At 30.8% G+C, this 5,240-nt stretch overlaps 1 non-coding gene across 1 annotated transcript; it reads right to left on the bottom strand.

Annotated features, from left to right (window-relative positions):
• Nucleotides 1-1,309: 1,309 nt before the first annotated feature.
• Trnac-gca lies at nt 1,310-1,381 on the bottom strand. The gene has a single exon. It is a non-coding gene; the product is annotated as a tRNA-Cys (tRNA).
• Between the last annotated feature and the right edge of the window lie 3,859 nt (nt 1,382-5,240).

Below are 5,240 nucleotides of genomic sequence, written 5' to 3'. Positions count from 1 at the left end.
AATTCAATTTCAAAAAGGTTTTTCATCAAAATGAATTATTGCCAAATTTTCGGTGAGTGTTTTGTATGTGTGTGTGTGTGTTCGTTTATATGTGTTAAATAAACATAAGAAAGAAAGGCATTTTGATATTATCTTGATGTTATATTTCTTGGCCCGCAACTTTTTTGTATTTTAGCCCAAAGGCCAAGCCCCCTTTGCAAATGTTTTGTGTAGCTCCCTTCCCACACTTCCTCGCTGCCATCCTCGATTTATATAAAAGGCAGCCTTGAACTGCACAGTTTGACAGCACACACACACACACACACACATTTACTTGCAGCTGGTGTATGTGTATATATTTTAAAAACAAATTGTTTTTATACACTTTAAAAGTAACAAGTATTTGGAAATTGTCGGCAACTTTAACATTGCAAATACAGGGCGTAAGTTGTAAGTTGTTGTTACACAAGTATTTTATGAAGAAAGGCACAAAAGTTTATTACTTAAAATTGTTAAATAATATTAAACATTTTGATATAGTCATAAACATATTTTAGTTCCGTCCCAAATGTTAGTTAGTTAAGGCATTATCATAAATATACTCATTTATCACTATTGACTTTAAGTGTTTATATTGAATGCTCTGCCAAAATAAAGTGATTGAACACTTATCATCCATTATCTTCGTTTTAATTAGGTTTTATGGCTAAAATTGTTTCACGGGCAAACATCAAGCGATCAAAATCATTTGTTGGGTCAGTTTGCCCAGGGGCAAATAAAAATAAATTGTTGTAGTAACGCTTGTTCAAATCGTGCAAAAGGTGTGGAATATATTTAGGTATATATTTTTTTTTTATTTTTTTAATATTTTTGTAGTTTTTTTACTTCATAATAAACTTTTTTTTTGTTGTTTTTTTAAACATTTTTTTGTTGTTTTAATTATTTTCATAAAAAAGGATACAAAATTACGAATAAATGCATAATACGAAATAATGCATATCTCTATACATTTTTTTATTATTGTTTTTTTCTTAAGTTTTGTGCAGTATTATTTTTATTCCTTTCTAATTTTATTAAATTTATTTTAAAGTTCTAATGAAATTGGGACGTATTAAAATTAAAAACAACAATCTCTCCATAAACAGAATTCAATAATACCTACAAAACTAGAAAATGCTTTCTATTGCACTTAACTTATGTTTCAGCATTCATTAATTACAATAAAAATAATTACAGTTGAATAAGAAACAGGAAAAACAAGTTCAAAATAAGAAAACATAAAACTAAAAGAAAAAATATAAATTAAAGAAAAAAACAAAAAAAAAAAACTAGGGGACACCCGGGTTTGAACCGGGGACCTCTCGATCTGCAGTCGAATGCTCTACCACTGAGCTATATCCCCAACTGTGAGAGGACCGAACATTTACTCAAACAAAAGCGTCTGGCTTGCAGCTCACAGTGAGTCATTTGATGTGTGTGTGTGTGAGTGTGTTTGGTGATTGTTGTTTCACATCTTGACTATATTTAGTCGCTGACTGCTGCCAATCGCTTTGAATTGTTGATAAACAATTGTCAGATTGTAGTTATTCAGTTCTTCTTATCTGGTAACAAAGAAACAATTCCCATACATAGAAACTCCATATAAAAACCAAACTTCTAAGAACAGAAGATGTTTTTAAAGCCTTTCCTAGTTATACCGTTTGGCATATAATAATTATGAGACTTATTATTCGTTTCCGCTTTAATTTATTACTGCTGAGATACTTTTTAACCAAATAAACAATACATTTTTGAATCTTTCCTGTGTAATTGCTTACTTCTTGCTTCTACATTTTTATTTAAACTTTTTTTGGACCATTTTTTTAAATTTTATATTAATGGAGATAGGGATCCCATACCAATCATAGTATGACCAAAATTTTGCAAGAATTTAACAAACTAGTTCGCAAAAAAACTTAAAAGTTTTAGACAACAAATTTTTTAAACAGAGTATTAAAAAAACTGAATGCAATGAAAAATCTAAAATTTATAGATGAGTATTAAACTATTTTATAAATTTTTTATGATACGATATTTTAATCATATGCAATTTTGTCGGAGTTTCATTTACAGTTTTGGACTTTTATGCCTTATTACAGGTCTAATTTATTTTGAGGACCTATTTGTTACTAGATTTAATAGGTAAGGAAGGTAAGGTAAAATAATAATTTTCGCAAATAATTATCGAGAGCATTTTGAAGAGAAAATCGTTGTTAGATATTCAAATCTCTCCCTCAGGATGCGCCACTGAAAAATTGTATGTTAATATTATTATTTCAATTATTAAGATTAAGGCTAAAATGTAATTTTTTCATCTAATTTTCGTTGGAGGACTAGCAGCTACATCTTTAGCTTATAATAATTAAGTTGTTTGTATATTCCTTCAGTTGGGTTATTCAGGTGAATAGGTTATTAAAGTTAGCCTAGCTTTGATGCCTTAAGATAATAATTAAGTCGAATGATACTTTTATTTGACAATAAGAAACAGCAGAGCATTCCAAGTACAAGATATAAAAATCAAAGTTTTTTACCATCTTAAACTGGTTTGTTGAAAACAAAAATATTCTCATCTTGTCTTGTTTATATTGCGTTCTATTTTGTTGGCTTTTTGCATTCAAGTCTCTTCTTCGTAATGCACATTAAATCTTTATTTATTTTTATATAAATTTAACAAATATATACACACACACACATGTGTGTTCTTTAGTAATGTGTGTCTGTGTGTAGAAGTATCACATATATAACGAAAAAAAGAAAAAAAAATTAAATGGCAGTATGTTATTGTGACTTTGGGCTACACTCAGGCATTTGCATAAACCGCAAAATCTGCTTGTTTGTATTAGCATTTCGTTTTGGCCAGTCCAGCAGCCGTTGCCTATAAATTTGTTGTTGGTTTTTTAATGCCCGCAAGTAGCAAGTTTTTTTTTCCCAAAAAAAAAAAAACAAAAATTGAGTATGAGTCGGTGGAGTAAATTTGAATCTTTTGTTGTCATGTATCTTTTGCTCGCATCTTTTTTGCGTGTATATTTATCTTTATTAGGCATTCATTCAAGCTGAAGCAAAAGTTTTTGCCAGCATGCAAAAACTTGCTCAATGATAAACCCCTGAGGTGCGGGGTTATGGGCCACGCCCAGGATAAGTTGCCCGACACACACACAGACACACAAGTAACTTAATAAGTTATCAATCAAATTTCGTCAATCGTTTGCCACATCAGAATATTTTAGGGTCATGGCAATCAATTTGCGTGATAAAGTCAAACTCAAACACGGTGGACAGCAAAATTCGTTAGATGATGCTCCTTCTTACAATAGCAGACGTAATCCTGCTGGTCCTGTTGCCACCACCATCTCCCCCCCCGCCACCCTCGCGATTACCCCATCGATTCTGGCATTGTTTGTTTGACAGTTGTAAAGTGATTTGCTACGTGAATTGATGCTTTTAGGTGTGTCTTATTTGGGATGAAACGAAATTGGGAAATATGATTTGTATGCATTAAGAAATTTCTGTTGTCTGTTGTCAGTGCATGAATAGCTATAGCTACTACATAGCTGAAGGATAATTTGTATTGATATGAAATATTTGACAGCAGATATATTACAATCTACATGCATAAATGATATGTGCGACTCTCTGTCGTTTGCATCATTTATCTAAAAATGCCACAAAATAATCAAAATTTTTACTGCAATTAAATGCTAACAGATTCAACTAAAGATTTGCAAAGTCCAAAAATATCCATTTTTTGATAGGACAATTAAAATGGTTAACTTAATGTAGGCAAAAGGCCTAAAATATAAATTTTTTGGTAGGACAATTTCGTTAAAAAAAACCTTTGCATACTTTACGGGTCGAGTTCTTCACGTTGTTTACACCTGGAACTACTTTTGCCATGGAAATGAAGTTTGTAATAATCTTTCTTGTAGAATTTAAACTCGACTTGGGTTCTTTGTATTTTTTCAAAATAATTTTCAAATTTTCAAAAACCTGATGTAAGCATTTACAATTGCTTTGACATATCTAGAGCTAAGTGATTATAAACTTTTGAGAACTCAATTTCAGTTCAGGCCCCATAAAATTATGTTAATTTTTTGCTAAATATTTGTACTTAATACTCAACCTGTTTCATAACCATGAACATTTATGTATATATTGCTAATTATTTAAGCCTATTATAAATATGACATCTCAGAATCTTATTTCATTTTGATTTCCTATTATCTTCCGATGAGTTTCAGTTCCGTGAGCAAAAACCAGTTTCATGCTTAATTATGCATGATAACAACATATAAAACTTTGCCCAGAACATATTACAAATGTATCTGTTTTTCTTGGTCTTTTTTTTTTATTTGTCATATCAAATAATAACAGATATAAACATGAATATAAGCAATATCATCATCTTCGACATTGTTGTCGGTTTTGGCATTTGATTTCCTGTTTATTAGACAAAATTGCCCCATAAAAAAAAGTTTTTCCTTTACGCAAAAAGTTTTTCTCGTTTTTATTGTCTGTTGGTAAAAATAGAAAATGATGCAGAAAATCTATGAGGGAGCAAAAAAAAAAAAATAAGCGAATTACTCACAAAATGAGAAGTATTTAATTATGCCACCAACAGATTAAGTAAAATAAATGGCCAAAATGTCAGAAAGCCAAAGAAAAAAAAATAACTAAATAAAATTGAAAGTATTTTTTGGTTGTTGTTGATGATGATGATTATGATGATGATGGTTAAAATGATTATTTATGCTGGTCAAACGACTGAAGATAAAGATGACGCATCAAAATGTTGTGGGCAGTTCATGGAATGAAATCAATCGAGGAAGTTTTTCTAACCATTTATATTTTTTGGTTGATTTTTTATTTTAAATTCTTCAACGCTTTTTTGAAGGTCACAAATGTAGCATCAATGACAACTAATCAATAAAATTATAAATTGGTTTGTCTTTTATATGTTTTTTTTGGGGGGTATATCTTTCAACTTTCAAGAGCGCAACTTGAGTGCGCCTCTCTTGTAAAAGTATGTGCCCCTTCAAGTGGGCATTTGATCGAGTTGCGCAATGAAGATGATGAGGATAGGAAAAAAATGTTGGGTCAAGAGTGACTAGCCAGGCAGCCAAACAGGCAACCAGCCAGTCATCCATCCAGCCAAGTGAGTTGTAAACAAATGCTCAGGCATCCATTGAAGCTTATGATATATTTCTTAGTTGAATTGATATTCG

Source organism: Drosophila willistoni (assembly GCF_018902025.1).
Source record: "Drosophila willistoni isolate 14030-0811.24 chromosome 2R unlocalized genomic scaffold, UCI_dwil_1.1 Seg167, whole genome shotgun sequence".
NCBI lineage: Eukaryota > Metazoa > Arthropoda > Insecta > Diptera > Drosophilidae > Drosophila > Drosophila willistoni.
The sequence above is the reverse complement of the archived record's forward strand: the minus strand, read 5'-3'. Positions and strand labels throughout refer to the sequence as shown.